At 46.5% G+C, this 27776-nt stretch overlaps 1 protein-coding gene across 2 annotated transcripts in view; it reads right to left on the reverse strand.

Annotated features, from left to right (window-relative positions):
- Nucleotides 1-27776, reverse strand: part of GRID1 (glutamate ionotropic receptor delta type subunit 1) — a 665624-nt gene that overhangs the window by 494770 nt on the left and 143078 nt on the right. The gene's annotated exons all lie outside the window — the stretch shown is intronic.

Raw genomic sequence — 27776 nt, forward strand, 5'->3', positions numbered from 1 at the left:
GGCGTCCAGGCATTTCAGGGAGGCTGCAGAATGTGCACTGACTTCTATGGAGTGATCCAAGCCAACACAGGATCAAGCCAAGAGATAGACATGAGGGCAATAAGGGCTTGGGTCAGACCTATGCATTCAGTCACAGCAAAAGGGCTACAAGTGACCTCTGGAATTGCTGTGAGAAAGCCAAGTAACCAAGCATTCAATGACGCTGCGCTGGGACAGGTGGAAGATAACAAAAGCAATCTTGGGCTTGTCAGGCCATCCTGCAGCCCCAGGAGTACTGATAAAGGCTTAAAAACAGACTCTCAGAAAATAAGTTAATAAATAAATAAACCCCTGAGTTGTGGTATCTGCAGATTTCTTTGGTGTAAGTACATCCAACAGGGTCAATTTCAAGCTATCAAAGTGACATCACTGAGCATGGAGTTAGGAAGCCAACCAATGAGAGCTGCTCTTAGCACACCCCTGCCCTGGAGACACCCACATGTGCCTCATTCTATTTCAGAGGTGTGAAAGGCATGCCACTCAGGAGAAAATGGGAGTGGGCACCAAAGACAGACCCTCGGGGAATGCTAACAGGGCAACTGGTAAGGCTTCCTGAGTCCAGCAAATCAGAGATGAAAGTCTTCCAGGTGTTTCCCAGCAGCAATCCAGGCTAGGATTTCTGGAACATGGTCTCTCCCAAGCCGAGCAAACCCCCTGTTCTAGAGGCAAAGAATCAAATCCTACAAGAGGAAGTGCCAACAGGAGCCTTGTTTCGAGAAATCTGCTGCTGAAACAGGGCAGCAGCCACCCACGTGACTCAGCCTGGCACTCTGAGAACTCGGCTTCTTCAAGGTACAGTCACCCCCTTTTGTCCTGTTGCTCAGGGGGTGAGGGGAGGCAGGAGAGGGGCCCATGCAAGTTCTGAATCAACGCTGCCAGGGGCTCTCAGCAGGCAGGACTTTTCCCAGCACGCTTAATGAAAAGTAAATTTCCCAAGCGGCCTCTCCCAGGAAGCCTCCAGGCACACCTAGGACTTCAGGGAATCAAGGGGCCGAAGAGGAGGAGGATGTCCAAGCCAGCCCCGATGCCTGTGCAGCTCTGGCCTGGCCCCCAGGGCGGGGGCCCCGCAACATTTCGCACAGGGCAGCTGCAGGATGTCACCCCTGCCGTACTCCCGCCAGGAGCCTGGAGCTGCCTGCTCAGGTCCTGATCCAGGCTCTACCACCCATCATGGGTCCTTGAGTGCATGCCCTGCCACCCCCAGCCTCAGCTTACTCCCCTGTAAAGTGGAGCCAGGCCACTGGAATCACATCTGAAGACGACAGGAGATAAGGGACCCAGCACAGTGCCAGCCTCCAGAGGCCCCTCCCCCAGAAGAGGCCAACACCTTGTTCTTTAATGAAAGAACCGCTCTCCCCGGTGGGCCTGGTCATCTCCTGGAGGATACGAGCCTCTGCTTCCCCAGGGACGGACCAACTGCAGAGAACCAATCCACCAAGCGCTCAGGGCTGAGTGAGCCTTGCTATTGTCACACGGGCACACACACTCCCACTGCCAGAAGACAACGACTGACACGTTGGTTGACAAAGGAGGAGAAGTTGTGCCCGAGGATGTGTCAGAGCAGAAGGGGAGCTATTCTGGTCCCCGTTCTAAAAGCTGAATGGATGGCTGGACCCGGGCTCCCCGACGATCTGCAGGAGAACGGTTTTAAATAGCACATTTACACACAGGCTCTCCTCTACACGCAAGCTAAGAGAAATATTTACCCTCTGTACTTTCTCCCCTTACTAATTAAACAGTCATGATTTTTCTGCCTTCAGACCTCCCATTCGATGTGTCTTCCCTCAGAGGTGGTGGTTCTCATACTTGGCTGCATGTCAGAATCATCCAGAAGCTTTGAACCGTCTCTGTACCCTGTACCAGTTACATAAGAGCATCTCGAGGCAAGACCCAGTCACCAGTAGTTTTTTAAACTCCCCAAGTGATTCGACGTGCCACCGCCATGTAAAGTATACTTTGGCCCTGCCAGAGCAGTAAAAGTTTAAATGAAAGCAAAAGTGGGACTCCCCTAGCAGTCCAATGGTTAGACTTCCACTACAGGAGATAGGGACTCGATCCCTGGTTTGGGAACTAAGATCCAACAAGCTGCATGGTATGGCCAAAAACAAAACTAAATAAATAAACAAATAAAATTAAAACTATGCCTTCCCTTCATACTCCAAGAAATGACCAGGAAAGGGACCAGAGTCAAACCTGAGGCCATCTGCCTTGAGCCCATGGATTGGGTCTGCAAGCCTGGAACTTGAAAGCAAAGGAAAGTCCCCAACATTAAGGCCAATTCTCAATCACTTCTGTGGGTCAGGCCTCTCTCTGTCTCACTCACAATGGTTTGGTCAATTAAGAAATTACTGAAGGAAGAGAGATAAATTAGGAGATGGTGAATCAATTAGGTTAGTTACTAATTACCTTTATATTTGCTAATGGAGGGAAGACACTAAAGGTTGAAGTCGAATCAAGATCTAGACATTCACAACCTGAAAAATGTGGATACAGGATTAGAGGATTGTCTAAATTGGGGTGGAGGGTAGCAGAGCAAGAAAATGCCACATTGGTTGTAGACTGTCCAAAGTCTTTTCAAGTTTAAGAGAGATTTTAAGACTAAAAATGTGGAGATAAATGAAAAATCTATTTTAAGGCTGCTTAGAAGACTTTTAATTCCAGGCCACTGTATAGTCATTAAAACCTTGAGATTGTAATTCTAGGTAAAACACTGACATCCAAAGCTGCCATAGCATAATACATATTAAACACTTCAGAACATAAATGCTGTAAGAAAATGCTCCCCCCAATGATTTCAGTAAAGCATCTAGAATTATAACCCCCATGTGATATTCCAGGCACGCTTCTAAACACTTTATACATAGCATTTTATTTTATCCTTAACTCAATTCTATGATGTGGGTGTTTTTTTTTTCAAACAGCTTTATTGAGATATAATTTACATGACACAAAATTCACCCATTTTAAGTACACAATTAGATTTCATTATAATTCAGAGTTGTGTTAGAAATTCTTACCATCTCAGAAAGGCATCTCATGTCCATTAGCTGTCACTCCCAGCTATGGTCTAAATGTCTGTGTTCCCCTAAAAATTCTTTGCTGAAATATTAATGAGATGGTATTGGGAGGTGTTTAGGTCATGAGGGTGGAGCCCTCCTAATGAGATGAGTACTCTTATTTAAAAAAGATAAATAAATAACCCATGGAGCTCCCTACTCCCTTGTATCATATGAGGACACAGCCAGAAATCAGCAGTCGACAATGCAGAAAAAGGCCTTCACCCAAAAAATATTAACTTTTAAAAATAAAAAACTAATTAATAATAATAATAATAAACAAATTGAAGAAAGAGAAAGGCCTTCACCAGACTCTGAATCTGCTGGTGCCATGATCCTGGACTTTCCAAGCCTCCAGAGCTATGAGACATTAGCTTTTTATTTATGAGCCACATTATCTATGGTATTTTTTATAGCCAGTCAGACAGAATGAGAGATTTCCTAATCCCACACCCACACCCCACTGCTGTCCCTGGCAACCACTTTCTATCTCTATGTATTTGGCTAGTCTGTAAATTTCATGTAAGTGGAATTATACAATATATAGTCTTTCATGACTGTCTTCTTTCACTTAACAGACTGTTTTCAAGTCTCACCCACGTTTCAGTACTTCATTCCTTTTTGTGGCTGAATAATATTCCATTGCATTGGGATACAGTAGGTGTTATCTTTATCCTCATTTTGCAGATGGGAAATGAGAGTAACTCCCCAAGGTCAGAGGATAACTACAGGCAGAGCCAGGCAGTCTGTCTTCAGAGTTCCCACTTGAGCTTCTATTAACCACCTATTCAAAGTACTGGCCTATTGAATCCCATGGTATGAATCACTGTCTTATGAAAAATAATATGACTATATTATATGCATGTAATTTTGCAGAAATATCCAGGGATAAAAGCAAGCTGTCCAGGAAACTCGATTGATAGTTTCCTGTTCTCATTAATATTTGCTCATTACTTATCCATTCATCCTGCCATCTGTTCCTCTCTCTAGCCAGCAAGTAATAACAGCACCTAAGATTACAGAAAAGTTAAGGCATAAAACCTAAAATAAAAACCAAACAATATTCCTTTCATAACTAGAGGAAAAATACAATTTTATGATTTTATTTTACTTTTTATTATGGAAAATTTCAACATTCAAAATAGTGGAATGAACTTCTATGGATCTATCACATAGCTTCAACTCTCATCAACCACACCTTAACCACCCCCAAATTACTTTGAAGATCTCCAACATCATATTTTTCACATACAAACATTTCAACTGTATCTCTAATATGACATGGTTAAAAGACAAAAACATAAACACTCTGAGTACACCTAAAAAAGGGAACAATCCCTTAACGTTGTCCAATATCCAGTGAAAGTGAAAGTCTCTCTGTCGTGTCTGACTCTTTGCGACCCCATGGACTACACAGTTCATGGAATTCGCCAGGCCAGAATCCTAGAGTGGGTAGCCTTTCCCTTCTCCAGGGGATATTCCCAACCCAGGGATCAAACCCAGGTCTCCCACACTGCAGATGGATTCTTTACCAGCTGAACCACCAGGGAAGCCCAAGAATACTGGAGTGGGTAGCCTATCCCTTCTCCAGCAGATCTTCCCAACCCAGGAATCAAACCGGGGTCTCCTGCATTGCAGGCAGATTCTTTACCAACGAAGCACTTAAATTTCTCAAGAATCTCATATGTTTTTCTAAGAAATTTTTCAAATCAGGATCCTAATGGAGTCCACAAAATACAGCCAATTGTTTGACGCATCTCTTTGGTCACTTTAATCTATAATTTGTCTCTCTGTTTCCGTTTCTCCCCCAAAACAGACAGTGTTCCACAGGACCTTTGAGAAGTATGAAAAGTTATAGAATGATAGGTGTGTGAATGTGTGTATGTGAGTGCGAGTATATATGTATACATATAGCTGTAAATATAGATGTAGACGTAAATGTAGATATAGGTGTAAATATAAGATAAAGACATAAATATAGATATAGATGTAAATACAGATTAAATGTCTCCAAGTGTTGATTGTTTTCTATGTATTTCTCTCCCTCTTTTCTCACTCACTTACTCCCCAAGGAACATTTCTTCTACTTTCCTATCTCCATCAAAGCAGGAAAAAAAAAAAAAAGGCTCAAAGAAAATGCCAACCTAAGTTTGAGAAGATTCAAGGCTAGTTTTTCATTTTTCACTTCTGAGACTCTAGATAGGTCCAGCCTGGGGGAAGGTCAGAGCGAAGGCCACAAGAAAACTAAAAAGCAAATTGGGGAGAGATGGAGAGGATCAGACAAAACCTTCTATAAAGAGGGAGCAGGAGAGAGGAGCAGAGACAGGGAGAGGCCCACAAAGATGGAATAGCCCTCCCCAGCAACCCACCACCTGAAAGCCCTCCTCCCACCTGCACACTCAGGAAGAACGAGCCATCAGTAGGTGGTGCCACCAGCCAAGACAGGAGCGGACCAGACTTGGAGGAGAAACGCTGAGTCCACACCCTGTGCTCATGAGACAGTCCCAGGCGCACAGCCTGGCTTCCCTCACATCACCATCTAGTGTTTCACCCCTAAAGCAGCAAAGGCCAGCAGCTCCTAGGGTCCCCCACCGGCCCGGAGGGGAGAGAGGTGAGCACCACCGCCAGGAACAAGTGCTTCCAGGGAAGAGAATAGCTGTGTCTGCTCCTGGAGAACTTATTTGCCTTTAACACTCAGCAAGAAGGGTTGTTTAGACCAATTACAGTGCATTGTCTTTCCCTACTCCCTCCAATTAGGGCCGCTTTCTGAGCCAGCCCATGGGAAAAGCCTGCTGACATCCAACTTCTGTCTCCTTGCAGTTTCAGGCAAGTGAGTGTGTGTGTGTGTGTGTGTGTGTGTGTGAGAGAGAGAGAGAGAGAGAGAGAGAGAGAGAAGGAGAAAGGGAAAGAGACCTGAGTGGGGAGCCCAGTTCATCACTGAGAAGAGAGCGCTGAGCTGCTCTGAGGAGACAAGAGACTCATAGCCTTCAGGGTCATAATGGGTGAGGTGAGTTTTCTCCAGAGGCGGAGGCCTGTGGCTTCCTTGTAAAGCTCTGTGCTGACAATCCACTTCAGAAATAAGGTCGACTCAACAAAAACCAAATGTCCAATGTCTGTTCCCCAAATGACCAGATCACCAAGTGACCAGTTCTCCTAGCAGCCAACTGACCAGAAGCTAAATCACAAAATCATGTGTCTCTGAAACGCCACTTGGCATTACTGAGGGTTTTTTTTCTAAAAGGTTCTGCCCCTCCCCTTCCTCCACCTACTATCTGCACATAAAACAGCAACAGAGGAAGAGGCAGAGGCAGAAATACAGAGGGGCAGAGATGAGGACTATGGTCAAAGCAAAACTGGGGAAGTCAGCTTCAGTCTTTTAGCAAATAGACTATTGAGCGAGTTGCTCTAAGGACACATTGGCCTGATTTTTGGCAAATCAGCACAAGGCTGTTGGTGAGGGCATCCAGGTTGCTTCCACCCACATCCCAGAATCATGCCTGTGGGCCATTCGGCTGCTTCTGGTGGGTCCTAGTAAGGTTTTCAGCCATTTGCCACAGAAGAGAGACACTTCCATACACAGGCCTCCAGCTAACCAACACATGGCTCACTCCTCAAACCATGTTCTCCCACGATGAACCAGGGGCTCCTTAAATTAAGGAGCCCCTTGGTCTGTACTTTGGAGCATGGGAGCCACAGCCAGGTCTTCCTGGGCCTTTCTGACTTTGAGAGTCTTTGTTTTCTCTCCCTGCTCCCCACCACGCCCTCCTCTCAGCAGACCATCTCTCCCCATGCTGCTGCTGCTGCTAAGTCGCTTCAGTCGTGTCCGACTCTGTGCAACCCCATAGACGGCAGCCCACCAGGCTCCCTGGGATTCTCCAGGCAAGAACACTGGACTGGGTTGCCATTTCCTTCTCCAATGCGTGAAAGTGAAGTCACTCAGTCGTGTCCAACTCTTCGCAACCCCATGGACTGCAGCCTACCAGGCTCTCCGTCCATGGAATTTTCCAGACAAGAGTACTAGAGTGGGTTGCCATTGCCTTCTCCAATAATTCTTGCTTAATTCTGAGTGGGGTCATCTTTTCCAGAGACTCTTGAAATCAGTGTCATGACCATCTGTAAGTTTTCTGATGGGGAGAATTTTCTCTGTACTTTGAGCTGAGGGCCTTGATCTTGGGAGGGCAGGAGTGCAGAGTCTTCAAGGTCTGACTGATCTTCAAGCTTTAGTCCAGCCTCACTCTCCTCAGGTCGGTCCAGAGTCCCAGCCTGGCCCAAGAGATGCATGTGATGGAGAGTACAGAGCTTCCAGCATCAGATCAAGCTGGGCACATGCCAGCCCCCAGCAGCTCTATTTCCTCCCCCTCCCTCCTTCTCCTCACTCCCCTGGGATCCAGCTGAACATTTATTCACCCAAATTTATTCAGGCACCCCCTGATGATGTGCCAGGCATTCTCATCAGGTCAGCTCCTCTGATTCCCACCCCCACCCAAACAGGAAGTCACTTCCATCCCTAGATTTCAAGGAGGGAAACTCCAGCTCAGAAAGTTTCCCTTCTGTGTCCAAGGTCACATAATTTGCAAATGGAGAGCCACAATGTAATTTTGGATTTCATTTGCTCTTACAGGTGATAGGATTTTGTGGGACCCCCAAGGCCCCTTCTTCTCCTTGAGTCCCCCAGTTACTGTACCAACAGGCCATGGGACAGCCTTCTTCCACCCATGGGAATGTCTTTTTGAGGCAGGGGGCCACAGCTTTCACAAGTTCTGCCCTGTCCCAGAACCACCAGTCACGACAGCTATAGATGACGCTCCTAGCCCAAACCAGTGAATCAGGTCTAAATAAACATTGGCTAGGAGTCCAGCACCTTAATCAAGAGGGTGATTGAAAAGTAAATTCATGGCTGATTCATGTCAATGTATGACAAAAACCACTACAATATTGTAAAGTAATTAGCCTCCAACTAATTTTTTAAAAATGAAGAAAAAAAAGAAAAGTGAACAGTGAAAAGTCACTCTTCCCAGGTGATCTCAAGGAAACCCATCTTCCCTCTAAAAGCTAGCTTCCTACAGAGGAAGAGAGGAAAGGACTCCCATCACTGCTCATCCACCTCTGTCCAAACCCCTTTGCTGCGCAAGGGCAGGGAGAATCCCAGGCTCTAGGTCCAGAAAGACTCCCAGAGGGGTCAGCACCATGCTTAAAGGCCTGGGGCACCAGAGAAAATTGAACTCCAAAGGCCCAAAACAAAGGCAGAGCTGAGAGTTTGGACCCACTGGGGCAGGGCAGAGTAGAACTGGAAAAATGGAGGGGCACAGACCTCACTGGAAGTGAATGACAGAGAGACAAGGAGGAGAGAGCCATGGTGGGTCCAGGAAAGGAGCAGGAATGGACATCTGTACTCGTGGACATGAAGGGGTTGGTGAGCTATAGATACGTGTCTACCCTTCCTTGGAGCTCGCATGCTTTAAGCATTAGGTGGCCTTTCCCCAGAGAAAAAGGATAGAATCATGCACAAACACCCACACACACTTTTTCATACAATTTCAAGGAGCTTAGGGGGTCTATGAACCCAAGAAGAGAACCTCTGAATGAGAGGAAGTCATATGCATTTTGTGCATTAAATAAGAATAAGATTATTAATCACTTACTGATACTTATCTTCTTGCTTCCTTATTTCTCTATTTTCCGTCTCCTATGCTAGACTATAAGCTCCACAAGGGCAGGAACCTTGACTCCGCCTTTCTCTTGGTGCCCCAGTACCTAGAACAGAGCCCAGCAAGCAAAGGGCACATCACAGATGCTTACTGGATGGATCAATGGATTTACAGCTTCGTGCTTCAGTTTTTAGAATCTGCTATGGCCTTGATCCCACTGATCAGCAAACAGACATGAGACAAACCACAAAGAAGTTTGTTTCTATGAACTCGATTTGGAAACTTTAGACCCCTCCCACCAGAACTAGGCCCTGAAGTCAGTTCCACATGGACCTCCACAGGTACAGACAGACCGGAGTTCCAGCTGGGAGTGTGGGGTGAGGTGTGGACTGGGACAGTGTGAGGCATGCAGGACTCCAGGGTCTGTGGGTGCTTCCTGGAAGCCTTGCCCTGAGGATGCTGCCCACCAGCCCCAGACAGCAGCCAGCAAACGAGCCTGCATACCGCTTCCTCTGGGACGTGAAGATGTAAGGCAATGGCGGGCAAGGATGGGATGCCTCCACACTGCTGGCCATTGATCTCCACTAATGAATTTCTTTGTGGAGAGGAACAAACTGCTCCACAGTGAGACTGGCCAAGGCCGCCCCAGCGCGGCAGCCTGGTGTCTCGGGCATGCTAATTACCGTGCTGTCTGGGTACATCTGATCAGCTTCTCCCCACCGCTGTTCCATAACTGACACGCTAATCTGTCCCCACCTGATGGCTCTGGAGCAGGCCAGAGATTTACTAATGAACCCTAATGCAGACAGTTGATAAACTTAGAACACTGAGATGAAAAACCATGATGTCAGCTGCTAGAAGATCACGATCCACTTCGCTTCTTTTGTAGCGCGTTTCAAGGACTATCCGTTGAAATCACTCATTGCATTCAGGGGCCCGATACAATCCTGACTGTTCCACCCTTTCTATCTCATATGTGACAGAATTCCAACAAGCCAGCATGATTCACTTCTGTGGTGGATGTTACACAGATGGATTCTCAAACTAACACGTCTTTGGAAACCCTAAGGGAGAGGCAATTGTTTGAATGAACTCAGGCGTGATGGTTTCTCTGGCATGGAAACAGAACCCCTGTGACAGGCAGCATGGTGTCTGGAAAAGGCAATGAAATCTTCAACAGCTTTATTGAGGTATAATTGGTATGCAATAAATGGCAAATATTGAAGTATACAAGTTTAACACGTCTTCAACATATGTATCACCACATTCAGAATACTGAACATATTTCATGACTGCCCAAAGTTTCCTTGTGCCCCGCCGTGGTCTCTCCCACTCACCCCAGTCCCCAGGCAACCACTGAATTGCTTCTGTCACTACAGATTCGTTTGCATGCTCTAGAGTTCTATACAAATATAAGCATTCAGTTGTATTCTTTGCAGTCTGTCTTCTTTCACTTAACCTAATTACTTTGAAACTCATTCATGCTGTTGCTTCTACCAATAATTGATCCCATTTTATTGCTGAATAGTATCCCATTGTATAAATGCACCACAATGTGTTTATCCATTCACTTGCCAATGAACATTTCAGTTGTTTTCTGTTTTTAGTATTACAAGATAAGCTGCTATAAAGAATCCAGCTGCAATGCAAAAGACCAGAGTTCAATCTCTGGGTCAGGAAGATCCCCTGGAAAAGGAATGGCAACCCACTCCAGTATTCTTGCCTAGAGAATCCCACGGACAGAGGAACCTGGTGGGCTACAGCCCATAGGGGTCGCACAGAGTCGGACATGACTGAAGCAACTTACCATGCATGCATGTCTTTGAGTGGATATATGCTTTCATTTCTCTTGGACAAATACCCAGAATGGATAATATGGTAGGTGCATGTTTCACTAAGAAACCATCCAACTATTCTCCAAAGAGCTTGTCTCATTTTACATTCCCACCAGCAGCATTTATAATAGCCAAGACATGAAAGCAACCTAAATATCCAGAGACAGATGAATGGATAAAGAAGACACAGTACATATATACAATGGAATATTACTCAACCATTAAAAAGAATGAAATAATGCCATTTACAGTAACACGGAACGACCTGGGGATTATCATACTAAGAGAAGTCAGTCAGACAGAGAAAGCAAATATTATATGGTATCACTTACAAGAGGAATCTTGTAATGAAAAATGGGCAATGTAAAAGAATTTAAGATACAGATGAACTTATTTACAAAACAGAAACACTTACAGACTTGGAGAATGAACTTATGGTTACCAGGGGGAAAGGGTGCAGGGTTAGGGAGGAGGGACAGATTGGGAGTTTGGGATTGACATGTATTGCTATATTTAAAATAAACTGCCAACAAAAACCTATTGTATAGCACAGGAAACTCTGCTCAACATTCCGTAATAACCTAAATGGGAAAAGAATTTAAAAAGAATAGATACTTGTGTATGTAAAACTGAATCACTTTGCTATACACCAAAAACTAATACAATATTGTTAATCAATCATACTCCAATATAAAATTTTTCATTAAAAAAAATAAAAAGTAAAAGTAAAAAATTCCAGTTTCTCTGTAATCTCGCTAACACTTGGTATTATCGGTCTGGCCATTCTAACACGTAGGCAGTAGCTTTTAACTGTGGTTTTAACTTGTGTTTTCCTAATCAGTTACTAGTAAGTATCTTTCCATGTGCCTGCCTGTTACATATACATCTATATCTTCTTTGGTAAAGTGTCCATTAAAATATTTGGCCCATTTCTCATTGTGGTGCTCATTACTATTGAGTTTTAAGAGTTCTTCATATTCTCTATGTGATTCCGTAATCAGATACAACTTGAAAATACCTTTTCCCCTTCTGGGGCTTGTCCTTTTATTCTCTTAACAGTGTATTTCAAAGAGCTTCATTCTTAAAGAGGTCTTAATTTTAATTAAATTCAGTTTATCAATTTTTTTTTCTATGGATTACGATCTTTGCCTAACTTAAGACCACACAATTTTCTATTGTGTTTTCTTATAGGTGTTTTATAATTTTAGTGTTTTTACAGTCTGTGGTCCATGTTTTACTTATGCTTTACATATAGTACAAGCTATGGACTGATGATTATTTCTTTGTACATACACATTTACTTGTTCCAGCACCATTTGTTGAAAAGTCTCTTCTTTCTCTACTGAACTGCCTTTGCACTTCTGTTGAAAATCAATCATCCATACATGCGGGGGTCTATTTGGCAGTTCTCCATCCTGTTCCAGTGGTCATTTGTCTATGTATGCACCAAAAACACATTGCCTTGATTATTATAGCTTTTAATATTTGAGGTCATTAGGTCATCCTCCAGGTTTATTCTTCGTTTTCAAAACTGTTTTGACTATTTTAAGTACTTTGCATTTCGGTATGAACTTTAAAATCAGTCTGTCAGAAAGCCCTGGTGTGTAGCCCTTGCTGATTTCCACAGTGTAAATACTCCTATGCGGTCAATTTCTAGCTACTCGAGTGCTGTCACTGAACGTGGAGCTGGGAAGCAGCAGCCCAGTGGCTCCAGTGGGCCCATGCACGTTGGCCCCAGGTCACCACACACCTCCTCCTGTCACCGGCCCCGTCCCCACAGCAGGTGTGGGGACCGAGAAGTCTCACTGTGCTGCTGCCATGTCCACTGCTGTCACCAGGAGAGGTGGGGGCAGCACCCATGGCCACGGCCTGACTTTGCAGCGAGGGCTCCCGACCACAATGGCTGTCCCTGAGGCAGAAGAGAGGGCCAAGGTGGGCCCCTGGGGAGGCAATTCTCCCTCAGTCCCTGCTTCCAGGCAGCAAGGTGCCCCTGACAGGCCAGCCCATCCTGCGGGTCTGGAGCACGCCTGACACTCACTTTGCATCCCTCCCCACACAGACCACATACCTGGAAGTCCTCAGGAAGACTTCACCTTCAGCTGCCCTAGGCCCTGCAGTGAAATCTGGTGCCCGCTTAGAAAGAAGCAAATTTATTGATCTTTCTTGGTGACTGTTAGCAAGATTCATAGCTGGTCGTGGACTACATTCATCTGCGCTTTTGACTTTAATTACCACAGGCACCTCAGGGGTATGTGCGTGTATGCGTGTGTGTGTGTGTGTGTATGTGTGTGTGTGTGTGTGTAAGCCTTCAGATCTCTGAACCTTTTATTTCTGTACAACTGACCCATGTCATATAACAAGCATCAGTTCAAGGCCTCCTCCACGCTCCCAGCTCCCTCGGCGTGGCCCCTCAGGGTGGTCTCCATTGCCACTGGGTGGTCCTGGCCCCAGAACCATCTTTCCCATTTGTCCCTTTAACCCTGGGTATTCTGGTGCCTTCCTAAAGTTGTTAGTCTGGGGTGCTTCCACATCACCTGTCTCACCTCTGGGGACACTTGTCAGTAGATAAATTCCCTCAGCCTGAAGGATGTGGAGTGGACTGTATGTGCCTGGATACACTCCAACTGATACATCCTGAACAGACAGGACCTACAGCTTGGGGGATGATGAAAGAAGAGGTGGAGAAGGAACAGGCCAAGAGATAGACCTTGAGGCTCATGGACTCCCTGGAGAGATCTGAACTCCATCCTGAGGAGAAGGACTGTAAGCTGGGCTGCAAGTTGAAAAAAGGTGACTTTGATGACAGAGTGAAAAATCAATGGATATTTTCCAAAAGGTATAACATGCAAATGCGTGCATGTGCACACACACACAGGCACCCAAGAGACTTTTCTTTCGGTACTCTCAGAAATCAAAGTAGACAAAAGGTGACAACAACCCAAATATCCATCAACAGATGAATGGATTAACAAAATGTAGTGTATATTACACTGGACTATTATGCAGCCTTGTCAAGGAAGCAAATTCTGACACACACTAGGACATGGCTCAACCCTGAAGACATTGTGCTATAATATAAGCCAGTCACAGAAAGACAAACTCTGTATGATCCCACTGTCTTAAGGAGGTCCGGAGAGGCAGAAGGGCAAAGGATGGTGCCCAGGGATTGGGGGAGTGGGGCTGGGGAGTTCTTGTCTAATGAGTACAAATTTCAGTTTCACAAGATGAAGAGTTCCGAATACCGATCTGGGGACGGTTCCACAGGCGTGGGAATATGCTAAATGCCACTGAACTGTGCACTGAGAATGGCTAAAGTGGTAAACTTTACATTGTATAGATTTATTTAACCACAATTCAAAAAATAAGCAAAGTGGGACATTTCTAGCATCCCATTGCATGGATTCCACTACATGTCACAAGGACCCACAGGCGACATCCCATCTTATCTACGTTTGTGACAATGCCACAGAAACGTGAAGGTCTCCAGCAGCAAAATCCATTAGGCCAGACAATGAGGGTACAGCCTCCAAAGCAGGCCTCTGAGTCCAGGTCCTAAGGCTGCACTACAAGCACATCCCAGAGGTGTGTGTCAGGAGGGCCTGGAGGATGGGAGTGGAGTCCGAGGGGTCGGGGGGTGATGCAGAGAGAGCGGGACAGCCAGAAAAGGCCTCCGAGCCCTCAGCACCTCCTGAGGGCTCAGACTGCAGCAGCTCCTGACCCAGGGGCCCTCAAGGTGTCACCTGTCCCATCCCCTCCTCTCCCTCCTCACGCTGGGGGAACACACATCTGTCACTTGGAGCCGTGGAGAGACAGTCAGGACAGGGAGAGTTTGAGACTTAAATCACCACCTGCAGCTGTGATCCCTCCCAGCCTCAGTTTCCGAGACCAGCTGGCATGCAGGTGTCGACCCTGCTGAGTGGCTATGCAGACAGAGAACTGTGAAGGCAGCCAGCACAGGGTCACAGCACAGGAAGTGTTCGATCCCCTTGCTTTAGGAGAAACCGTGCAGGCCTCCTCACTCTGTTTACGGTCCACAAGCTAAGGTCAGCCCAGCAGCCTTTAGTATGCCTGCAGGTCCCTGGGAGATAAGACAGACTTCTTCCGTGGGATATATGCTCAGACATTCAGTCATGTCTGACTCTGTCAAGCTCATGGACTATAGCCTGCCAGGCATCTCTGTCCATGGGATTTTCCAGGGAAGAATATTGAAGTGAACTGCCAATTCCTTCTCCAGGGGATCTTCCCGAACCAGGAAGTGAACCCACATCTCTACGGCTCCTGTATTGGCAGGTGGATTCTTTACCACTAGCGCCACCTGAGAACCTTTGGTTAATAATGACTCACCCAGAGATGCTCCCCACCCCCAACACAGGTGGACGAGGGACAGGGACACTTCCTGCCACAGAGGCCCTGGGGCTCTGACAGCTGGAAAGTTCCTGATTTCCTGTACCACCTCCCCCTTAGTCCAGGTCCAGTCCTGGTGCCACTCAGCGCAGGCTGGAGCCCTCGGCTCACATCAGCCCTTCCCCAGCTCCAGACTGTCAGCTGCTCCTCCTGAGACTGCAGGGTCTCCCCTCCATGAACCCATGTCAGCTTGGCTCCACCCACCAGTGAGACCCCTTCAGAGCAGAACACACCACAGGATCACCCTGTTCCCACTGCTCATCCCCACCGAGCTGTAGCTGACTCCATTCCACAAGAGCTGCTGCTGACCTAAGAGGACCCCTGCTCCATCGCATCTGCTTCTCTGATTTTGGATTTTGTCCCTGACTTTCTGTCTAATCACACTTTTTCTCAGCAACATGACATTCAAGAAACTATCTTCCTCTAAACCATAAAAAAAGAAAAAAACAGGGACCAGAACAGGGTCTGTTCTTCAAAACACTTAAATACTTCTCTCTTCCTGCCTGCCTTATTTTGGTACCTGGCACCTCGGCGCTATCTTTCTAGCTTCCTAAGTGGAAAACACAGGGTTCTCTGCAACTTAGCAACTCTACTTTCTAGCAATCCAGCCCAGAGAAATACTCAGGCACGTACACGAAGCTGTGCCTTCAAGGGTGTGCATTCTAGCACTGCTTGTCAGAGCAAAATCATCAGAAACCACCCTAGTGAGGGAGTGGATCCATAAACCCCACTCTGCAGGATGTCAGCCAGCAGGTAAGAACAGGGTAGAACCAAAAGGGCTGATACAGAGTGAAGGCTCTGAAGCACCTCAAGTGAAAAGTACATGGCCAAAGCTTCTGCTCTGGGAAAGCTCCCTGTATTTCCATGCGAATGTCTGCACATAAGAAAGAGTGATGAGCCCAGACAAGGCCTTAACTTAGTTCTAGAGAGGAATGCGGGGGAGGGAACATAAAGGACACTTACGGTTTTCACCTTAACTGCCTCTGTTGTGTATTTTTCACAAGACATGTTCGTTTCGTGTATTACTTATACAATCAAAACTAATTTCAGGGACTTTGCTGGTGATCCAGTTCTTCCATGCTTCCACTGCAGGGGGTGTGGGTTCAATCCTTCGTCAGGGAATCCCACGTGCCATGTGGCATGGCAAAAAGACTAACTGCAGGGGCTTACCTGGTGGCTCAGTGGATAAGAATCTGCCTGCCAGTGCAGGCGACAGGGGTTCAATCCCTGATCCAGGAAGATCCCACATGCCATGGAGCAGCTAAGCCCACATGCCACAACAATTAAGCCTGTGCTCTAGAGCCCAGGAGTCACAACTACTTAAGCCCAGGAGCCCTGGAGCCCATGCTCTGCAACAAGAGAGACCACCACCGTGAGAGGCCCTCTTGCCGCCATTAGAGAGAAGCCCTCGCAGCAGTGAAGACCCAGCACAGCCAAAAACTGAATAAATGGCTGTTTTTTGAAAAAGACTAATTTCAAAGAAAAATCAACAAAGAAAAGAAAGCAGAGTGACTTACCCTTCCATGGTCCCCCATTGCCTTTAGAGTACACAGTCCCTCTGCCACCCAAGCTGAGCACTCCACATCTGGGTCCCTGATCCCAGACACTGGACTCCAGCCAGGCCTAACTTCCTCCAAGTCTTGGAACATCCCTGCTTTCTCTCACCCCTGGACCCCCACATCTGCCCATCTTGCCCTCCCCTCAGGTCAGCCCTCCTCACTCCATTAGGACTGAACTCCATTCCAAATAGACTTCCCAGGCTCTGCCGGGCAGGCCAAGCTCCCAGCCACAGTTCCAGTGGCCATGATAGTACAGCCTCCATCACAACCCCCTTCCCCACTGACAGTAGTTACCTTTGGGGCCAAAAGGGCAAAGGCCATGCCAGCCTCCCTCACCTCCAATTCCCCAGCATGGCACCTGGAATTCAGTGGATGTCTGCCCAGTGAAACTGGACTGACTAGATAGAGGAAGCCTCGCTCAGTGGGCAACAAGAATCCACTGACTCCATGAAGACCAGCATAAAGGAAGCTCACGTGAGGGCTGTCTGACCCTCATCCTCCCAGAATTGTGAGCTCCAGCCTAGGACTACCGGCATACTCAGTGAACTGTGAGAGACAGTCAAACAAAACCCACCTCTGCATTGCTTTGAAGTTGAGCCAGAATTACTATCCATTCTGTCTCCCATGTCCCCTGCACAGACCAGGACCCTCTGGGGGAATTCTTTGAAGTGCTGGAGAAGCCTGGTCCCTCTGAGAAGCAAGCCACCCTGCTTCTTCCTTTCAGAGGATGCAGATGCCCTGTACCCATGGCTTCCTTCCCCACTTCCTGCCTGCCAGGAGAGCATGCTCACAGTGATCTTTGGCACCCCTGCCAGCCAGCGCAGCCGCTATGGCCCTGTCTTTATCTTCTGACTGCCACTGCCTCATTAGAAGCCTCTGCAAACCTTCACTGGATATGTGCAAGAAATAAACAAATAAGCAAACAGAAAAACAAGGCATCCCAAAATAATAAAACAAAAATCATGACAGCATGCCAGGCCCAGGTGGAGGCTTCTGCCTGGGACCAGGGGTGTTGGGCAGGAAGCAGGAAAGCCCTCACAGGTACCAGGTCAGGTGACTTGGAGGGTACTTTCAAGCAAGAGATTGGAAAAGCAGAACCCTAGAATGAGACATATGCTACTTATAGGGAAATAGGGTCAGTGTGACCCCACCCCCACCCCCATCTTCTGTCGTCACTCTCAGAGCCTCCAGTGGGAGACATGGGGCGAGAAGCTGACCCCCCAAATCAAAACCCCCAGATTTCTCACAATGGAGAACTGACTACACAATGTACAAGCAACTTCATTCTTGTCACATTCCAGGGTGATGCAACCCAGGAGAACAAGCTTCTGTTCCTAAGCATCTCACTAGACAGGCGAGTTCCCACGGGAGGATGAGCCTTGATGACATAGCACACAGCTCACATCAAAAGCGGGGAAGCCCTGCCATGGACATGATGAATCAACCACTCAGATGCTCCTGGCCAGGCTGCCTGAGACTGTGTGAAGCAGCCCCTGCCCACCCTTCCCTCTGACACTTTTCATCACTTCCAGCTCTCAGCATAAACTGCTGGTCCTCCAAACTCTCCTCTTCCAGAACACGGCGTGCTATTTCACACCCTGATGTTTTGCACACAGGTTTACCCCACTTGGAATTTCCCTCCTCCCTCCTCTACCTGATGAAGCCCTTCTTGCTCCCAGCTAATTCAAAACCCACCACCTCCCAAGGCAGAGTTGGGATGGGCTGGGGAGTAGTTTAGGCTGCAAGGCTCTGCAATCACATGCCAGCACTTGGGGCACTGTCCTGGGTACTGAAGAGGAGAGAGACAAATGAGTAATCGCTCTCATATCCATCATTTCATTTCATTTCAACCTCCCAAGAACCCTTTGAGGTAGGCATTTTCATTATCCCCACTACCAAAATGAGAAAACCAAGGATGAGAAAGATTTGTCAATGGTCCAGAGATAAGCGAGAAAAAAGGCTGAGGCAGGAACAGAACACAAGTTTCCCAAAATGTTCACCCACAAAACTTCAGCAGCACTGTTAACCTCACACTGTGATATACACGTGTATTTTGTGTTTACTTCTCCTGTGAAATTGTGGGGACGGCTTTCTCAAGCCTGGGTCCATCTGAAATCTCACCAAGCCCCGCACCTTGTGGAGTACATGAATGCTCCCTCCACACTTGCCAAGGAGGAAGGTGTAGACAGAAACTCAGCAGGCTGAACACACTGGTTCTCTGGTGGGAGTGGAGGAGGGTGAGGTTTCACCTGATCTTTGGACTCCATGAAATTACATATTATTGTTGTAATTGGGAATCTCATTTAAAAAAAAAAAAAAAACCACTTCCTAGAAAAATAAGTAGTCGATGAAATGCCCCCGGTTATATATTCATCCACTCATATACTGAATACTTCTTGAGCACTTACTATGTTCCAGGTGCTATTCTAAATGCTGGATATGCAGCATTACTTAACAAAACACACAAGATCCCTGCTTGAGTGGAACTCACATCCTCATTGGGGGGAAGGTAAACATCTTAATTAAGCAAATGTCAGTAAGTTCAATGAAAAAAAAAAGGCAAGGAATGGAGAAGAGGGCATCAAGAGTAAAAGGAGCTCAATTTTTTAGTGAATTGATGAGAAAAGGCCTGTGGGGGCAGAGGGGATTGGAGCAAAGCCTTGAAGGTGAGGATGCAGCCTGCAGATATCTATGGGAAGAGTGTCCCAGGCAGAGGGAACAGCCAGTGCAAAGGTTCTGATGCCTAATTTTCCTGGCACGTTCATGGAGCAACAGGGAGCAGGAGGCAGGTGGACAGGGTGGAGTAAGGAGAGAGGGTGACAGTGAGCAGGGCAGAGAGGTCAGCTGCAAGGACCATGGCTGTTATTCCAGAGCAGTGGGGAAAGTTTCAGTCATCACAATGGACCTTCGAATTTAGATCTGAGGTTCCCATGCAACTTGTCAGGGGGAAACCTCTCAGGGACTCCTGGAGCCTTTCTGCTTCCTTAGACTCTCAAGGAGAAGGACATTCTTAATGCTGTTTCAGAGATGCTGTCTAAACATAAGTCAAGCAAGACCAATGACCACCCACCCCCAGGTCCCAACTGCTGAGCAACAAGGAAAGGAAACCCACTTCCCAGGCCTCAAAAAAGGGTTCTTCCGAGCAGGATGGCATCTGCTGAGATCCCTTTGTAAGAAGCAAAGGAAAACATTTAAAGCATAAGACTCTCAACGTGCTAGAGCACTGAGCATGTGCTTGGCCAGGACCTGCCAGGAACCTAGGAAACAAGTGCTATGATACCCATCTTACAGATCAGGAAAACCAAGGCTCTGAAAGGCAACCACAGTTCACCCAGGACACAATAAACAATGGAGCGGGGACTTAAATGCAGTTCTTTTCTGGTGCTGGGGTCCGTGCTCATAACTACCCAAATGTCACCTCTCAAGGAGGTGCCAGACCTTGCCTGGCAAGGGAAAACAAGTCATCTCTAGCCAGCGAGCAGATGGTCAGGGTTCTCATCTGGATGGAGACTGCTTTAGCCTGAACACCAGTCCCAGCTGCTAAAGGGCTTCCGCAGCTCTCCTCCCCTCTCCCTGCCTTCCACTCCTCCCTGGCCTTTCCCTGTCTTCTGGTCAGACACACTGACACTCCAGGTCTGTGAGAACACTCCTAGGAGCAGAGGATACGGCAGGCAGGTTCCAGGCACAAAACATTCCTCTCAGGGCCTATGGTCTTCCAGCCAGTGCTGAAGTGACTGGGGCCAGAAGGAAGTTAGTTATGACGGTCTCTCTTCACAACAAAGGCATTTCTATATACTTAATATTCAATATTCTGCACCTCAACTGGGATAGCAGTTACTCTATTACATATATTTGTCAAAATCCATCAAACAGTACATGTCTAATGAGTGTATTTTATTGCATACCAATTATGCCTCAATACAGTTTACTTCAAAAAATGAAGGAACTCTCCTGACATTGCTGGACCTGTTAGGAAAGAGCCATGCTCTCCCAGAGAGGAGGGTAAGAGATGCTTCAGTTGAGACAATGAAGAGGACATTCTATTTCACTTCACTAGGAGAGTGGGCAGGGGTCTCACTTGGGCCGATGGTCCTTCCAGATGTTTGGGGCCACATCTTGTGGATACCTTTCCTAGAATTCCAGTAGAATTCTAGTATTTAACAGCAAAACCTGTTCCCCCTTGTGTCTGGGGCTGAGGAGGTCTGGAGAAGCAGGGTTGGCAGGAGGGGAAAGTCAATGGGGCCATATTTGTCTTCCAAGGGGGCGCTGTGGCAGAAGGCTGTGGAAGAAGGAAGCATAGCTCTGGCCAAGGTCTTGCGGTGGCAACTCCCTGGGTCCCAGCTGTGCGATGGGCCATGGGGGGAGGGGGCCGGCACCCTCGTCTTCCTATCCTTCATCCGGCATCTCCTTATGGCCTCAGACACACCATGGAATCTGACAGAAGGGTGATGGAACTTCAGAGTTAATGAACTTTAATCTTCCAGCAAATGCTACAATTAACGTGCCCTGAAGTACAGTTGCTTTATAATTAGATCGAAGAACAAAACCCAAAACACTCGTCCCAGTAAAGTTATTGTCGAACTTCTTGGTAGGTTTCCTAGCAATTAAACTCACTTACTCATTTCATCTGGAAAAAGTATTTATTACTTCAATTTAAACTAATGCCATAATGATACGATATGTGTTATTAATGAGAAGGCTCACCAGAGCAGCTCAGTTGCCTGACTTCCTATGCCAAACGCCAGGAAGGAGACTTTGTTGGCATGAAGCGCTGGTTAAAATAGGTGTCCAATTCTCTTTCTTCTGAGGAGTGTCCTATCAGGAGGACTCGGGGTGAAGACTAGCTGCCAACAGATTCACCAAGGGAACCTGTCAGGCTGTCCAGCTGAGAAGGTGTGATGACTCACCAGAGCCACTTGGGACTGAGCAGTGAGTCTTCAGGGACTCCCAGCAACTCACCTCCACCACCAGGGAGGCCTGGAGGGTCCCCTGCAGGTGAGAGAGCTGACCCTGAACTCTCTCTCTTTCTGCAAGCACCAAGAACATAAGCAAGATGCTTCCTGGGCTGCAGAACAAGCCATAACAGAGATGAACCAGCTCAGAGGCTAAGGGGCTACCAGCAGTTGTAGTTTCTTCCTGACACTCATGTGCTAAGCACTGTGCTAAGCTCTTATGGTTGTTCAATCGCTCAGTCATGTCCGAATCTTTGCAATACCACGGACTGCAGCACGCCAGGCTTCCCTGTCCTTCACTATCTCCCAGAATATGCTCAAACTCATGTCCATTGATTTGGTGATGCCAATTAAGCCCTTGGCATGTATTAATGCATTTAATCCACACATCAAGCACACCAAGTAGGAACGATTACTTTATTCCCATTAGACAGATGAGGAAACCATTGAAGAGACAGGTTGAGTGACAGTGTCACACAGCTATAGAGGCAGAGCCAGGATTCAACTGAGGCAGACTGCTCCATGCTCCTAACCACTATACTCAAGGGTAATCCTGAGGAGGGACAAACAGCCAAAGCTCTCATGCCAAGACTCTACCAAGCCCTATGCCAACACCCAGCCCTGGGAAGGAAGAATACTGACCACTACCACTCTTGGTTCCCACTCATAACTTGCTATTATCATACAGACCATTTGCCACGTACCAGGAAGTCTGCCAGGGGTTTTAATCTGTAGCTCAGAAATTACCATCCCTGTTCCTTAGATGATAAAAAGGGAAGTCACCAAGGGCAATCAGTAGGAAGGAAGGATGGAAACCCTCACTCTTTTTTATTTACTTACTATTTTTGGTACTTGATAGAAAACGTTAAAGATATTAAACAAAAAACAGATCTCCCATCTTCGTACCAAGTCACTGTGTTTCCCTCCCTGACACAGCTCTCCCCATGACTGTATGCATACTCACACACACACACACACACACACATGTGACCTTGCTTTTACCCAGGGCAATACTGACACCACTGTTCTCACTTTGCTACTGTGAGCTAACAGTACCATGTGTTGGAACTATGGCCTTAGTTCATTAGGAATCATAATTCCCCATTATGTGTGTATCATAATATATTTAACCATTATGCTTGTTGGCAGTATCCGTGGTCACCAGCAATGCTCCAATAAACCCTTGTGCATTAAGTGAAGAGTCTACCTGTGGGGCTTGCTCCCCACAGCTTTGCCACAAGGATCAAGAGGCTGTGAGCAGAGCTGTGATGACCTGGGATTCAGGAATCAGACTTAGCCAACCCCCTACTCACCAGCCACTCACTCACTTTTCTAAGTCAGAGTTTCCTCATCTGTGAAACAAGGGTGGTGCGAACCCACTTTGAAGGGTTGCTGTAAGGATGCCATGAGCTGGAGCACTCACGGTGCTTACAGGGTGCCCTGCTTGGAGTGAGGCTAGAGAAACACGAACTGTGACTCACTGACACCTGCGCCACCTGGCCACCTGGGAAGTTCAGGCCCTGCCTCAGCGTCTGGGATTTGTCCTCAGCTTGTCCGTGTGCATTATCTTCTTTCCTTTCAGAGAAAGCCAATGAGTCTGGACACAGACAACAGAAAGACTAGAGCCCTCCAGAAAAGAAGACCCAAGTCTGTGCTCAGGTCTCTGGATTGGGTGTAATGAGTAGGACCCAGAGGCACAATCTGAGGAGGCACGCTATGGCTCCCAAGAATTTCTGGAGATTCTGTACTCATCAGTGAAGCCTCTAAAGCCTGCTCGACCCAGAGCTCCAACCTCACCCTTGGCCACTGCCCACAATCCAGCCACATCTTTTCCCTCTCTGTTGCCCCCAGGTCTTCCAGCATGCTTTCCTTCTGCCTGGCACACTCTTCCTCCTATCTGCCCCCAGTGCCCTTTGCTTGCCTATTTCCTACTAGTCCTTCAGAGGCTTGCTTACATGCCACCTCCTTCAGGAAGCCCTCCTGAACCACCATGCCACAAGCTGTGCAGTCACCACTAAGATAAGATCAGTTCCATGGCCACAGCAGAGTGGAGCAGTGTCAGGGAAGAATGTCAGGCCATAGCTGCAAGGAGAGATGGTCTAGCCATAGGGATCCAGGCATACTCAGAGCCAGGACCTAGCTGTGGACACTCAGAGTGGAGGGCAACATCTGCTCTCAGAGCAGATAGGAAGGTTTCAACAGGAGAATATCTTTATACCATTTGGATAGGGAAAGATCTCTTAAATGAGATAGGAAATGGAGCTACTTGTCTAAAAGGTGAATAAATTTGATAAAAATACAGTATAGAACTTCTGTGAACTAAGACAACTAACTGAAAGAAGGTATTTAACATCCCTAACTTACAAAAGAAAAGACTCAATTTTAAAAATGGGCAAAAATTTAAAACTACACATGGGTATTTAGAAGAGCAAACAAAAATAGTGCTTAAAGATATGCTCAACTTCATCTTTTATCATGGCAATGTAAATTAAAATCACAGTGAGACATATTTCGCGTGAAAATCTTAAAACTAAAAGCAATACCAGGTGTTGGTGAGGTTGGGGAGCTTCGAGAATTCTCATACATTGCAGATAGCAGTGGAAATAGGTAGAAATGCTTTGGAAAGTATTTTGGAATGATCTAACAAAGCAAAACATGCATAGGCCCAATAGTTCATAATATTTAATAAAAAAGCAATCACAATCATCAATCAATTAAAAATAAATAAACATTTAAGAAAACAAAGCAATCACAAAAGTGTACAGTAGTTTAACTCTAGATATTTACGATTCATGAAGAGGCCAAACTAGGCAATAAGTATTTTAGGATCCACACTTGTATGACAAATTATAAAGAAAAGCAAGGAGCTCATTAGAACACAATCAAGATACTGGTTAGGTCCCCTAGGCAGAAGACATGATACAATGAGGACACATAAAGCTCCTATACATTTTTTAAACTGGTCTGGGTTCATGGGAGTTCACTTCATTATCATTCTTTTAACTTGACATATACATTGTAAAAGTGTGCAACTTCTAACTTTTTAAAAATAATTTAAAAACAAGCACAAATAGGAAATGGACACACATTGAGAGCCCCAAGGTTTTGCTTCTGTGAAATCCCTGCTGCCAACTCATCTCAGGCCTGCAAGCTGGTCCAAGAGACTAAGAGGGAGCACCACACCCCAAAGATGCTAAGGAGGAAGGAGCCCTGGGGTCCTAACTTCACATCCCAGCCCTATGCAACTTTAGCCAAGATACTCCAACCATCTGTTTCAACATCTAAAATGAGCACCTAGCAAAATAGTTGTGCATGGTAGGGACTCAGTGAATATTTGTTGAATGAATGAGTCAGTGGTTTCTAAGATCCCACCATAAATACATCCCTCATCCAAATGTGCTCACTGGGGAGAAATTGTGGCTGCAGCTTCTAGCACACCCTCCCCAAAACACACATGAATAGCCCAGAAATCGAAGTGGCAAGACAGAAAGTTCTCTCTTCTGTTCAATCCAAACTTTTGGTATTTTAATGTTACAGATTTTCTCTCCCAAATGTCAGCTTCTCTTTTATTTTTCCTTTCGCTGTCACAACAAGCATACAAGTATTTTCAATGGAATTTTACCAAATGGCACATCTTGCATTCTGTAAACCTTAAACATACAAACTCCTCTCCCACCACTCTGCCAAGTTCTGTCGCAGAACTTGCTTTTGCCTTTCTGACCCTTGACCCAGATGCCCAGTCCTCAGGCTCCACCCAGGGCAGGACATTCCTTGGTTTAAAGGGAGGCTGAGGGGCAAATGAGGAAGGATCAGTCCTTACCTTGCAGGGGTAGGATCTTAAGGATGACATTTATCCAAGTGACTGACTGCACAAACCTAGGGCATGCCAAGTCCATTCCACACACCCCATCCTTGGCATCAACTCTGCCTGGCTGGTGATAAGAGAAAGCTGGAGCTTTGCAAGCCCCAGATGACAGTAATAAGATGGTGCCATGGCTAAGTGCATGGGCATCAAAGTCAAAAGGAATCTCTCTGAGCCTCATGCTCCTCATCTGTAAAATGCAGCAATAATCCCACTTCAGAGAGTTACTGAATAGTTTAAATAAATTAATATATGTAAAGATACTTGCAGATCAGCATCAAAAAAACAAAGTTACTATATCCCAACCCACTTCTGTGTGACTTTGGAAGAAATGAAGCAGTCTTTACACTCAACTTGCCTTTTAATTGGGCTCATCGCAGCTAGTGCTACAGTGGTCAGCTGGAGGAAGGGCCCTGAGGGGTTGTGGAGGCACCATTTGTCTTGGACGTATCAGTAATGTAAATCCACCCACAGCCCTCAGACAGGCCAATGCCAGCCAAGCTGAGGAGCACTCACACTCTGAATTCTTGGGGCTGCATCCAACAGCATGTGTGCCTCTACAGCCTTGGCTTACCTAACATATTAAAAATGGGCCAGAGATTTGACTGTGCACAAGGGGCAAGGTCAAAACAAGTAACAGGTGCTGGAGTGGTTAATGTTTTATAGAGAATGCTTGGGGTAGAAACCTGGCTTCAAAAGTTGTCAAATCAGAAGGGTAATGGCCAGGGCAGGCAAAGGCAGGAGGTTCTACATAGAACCCATTGAAAGAGCACTGGCCTCCAGGAAGGCTAATGCCAAATGGTCAGCACCTTGGACAGTGACAGCCACGTGTAAGCAGCTCTGAGATGCTTGATTCACAGCCACCCCTAGCAAACAGGGCAGGTTGCTGCCAGTCCATCCCCTGCACCATGATGCTTCATGGAGCAATCACAGTGCTTTATGTTGCTGAGGCCATATGCTTCCTCAGAATCCTTCCCAGCAAAGCAATCAAGGTTCGACCAATTGCCGGCAGTGGTCCACCAGAAGAAACCTATTGGTCACCCTGTGTGTTTATAAAATTACTAATAAAGGTCAGTCTGGTTGAAAACTAACTTCAACCCTACAAGAGACAGCAAAGGTCTCCGTGTGACAAAAGAGGGGTACACCTTTTGGCTTGACTGGATGGTCTGGATGGGAGAGGAGAGGGGCAAAGGAGTGTATCTACAGAATGAAACATCTGTTTCCTAGCTTACCTCAAAGGTCTTTCCTTGTCTTTCCCCCACATTTCTCCATTGTCTTATATTAAAATTTCTTGAAAGGTCCATGTTCTCATAAATGAGTTGCTTCATTCACAGAGAGACAATTTCTCAGGGCCTTCTTTGTGCCAGCCACCAGGCTATGACATGGTCTCTCCAACTCCTCCCTAAAGTCAAGGATTGAGTGAGGGTGGAAGGGAGAAGCCAGGCCCTGGACAGAGTCCAGTTCAAGCACCTAGAGCCTCTGGCCACCTTTGTCCCCATCACCCCCCTCATCTTAATTTCAGTACAGTGACTGTTTGCTTTTCAATTCCTTCTGGAAGACTCCAGACAGCATATTTGCTTAAGAGCTGAGGACAACATTCCAGTCTTAGAGAAGCAGAGTATTTAGGCAAATGCAAACATATGCTGCTTTCTCTTCTTAGTTACAGTCTTGGCAAAGGGATTATTCCACAAAGAGAGGAAAAAAGGACTTTCGAGGGTACACCCCATTCTACCCTGCCCCCAACTATGAGGCACCAGCCCTTACCTTTAAAGATGTAAGGTGAGTGGCTGTGGTTATAAAAGGGTAGCGTGGGGGTACTTGTGAGGGACTGCTCTGAATCTGACTGTGGTGGGCACATGAATCCACACGTGACAAAACTGCACACACAGTGAATACACACACCCAAGTGCATGTAAACTGGTGAATATGAGCAAGGCCTAAGGACTGTGTCAAGATGAAATCCTGCTTGTGGTATGCTATGACAGTTAGGCAAGATTTTGGAGCACACAGGATCTCTGAATCATTTCCCATAATTGTATGTAAGTCTCAATTATCTCAGAATAAAAAAATAAACAGGTTTTTTAAACATATAAATTTTTTTCAATAAAAAGGTTTTATTTTCAAACCATTTATCTTGGGACTAGAACTGGTCTCCATTTTCACAAAGCAGCCATAGAAAACCTGAAGCTATCTCTTCAAAGCCCATTTTTCTAGTTTCCTAACAATGAAATTATGGTGTGTTTTTTTTTTTTTTCATACAGTAGGCCTTCAAAGAATCTGTATCTGGCCATGCCCTGTGTCCCCAGACCCACACGATCCCCACCTGGGTCCATGACATTAAGGATGTCCTTCTCCCTGACCTTTGCCCCAGCCTGAACCCCTGAAACTAAGGGCAGATCAGCATGGAGGGAGGTAAGGAGC

The sequence above is a fragment of the Odocoileus virginianus genome, chromosome 7 (genome assembly GCF_023699985.2).
Source record: "Odocoileus virginianus isolate 20LAN1187 ecotype Illinois chromosome 7, Ovbor_1.2, whole genome shotgun sequence".
NCBI lineage: Eukaryota > Metazoa > Chordata > Mammalia > Artiodactyla > Cervidae > Odocoileus > Odocoileus virginianus.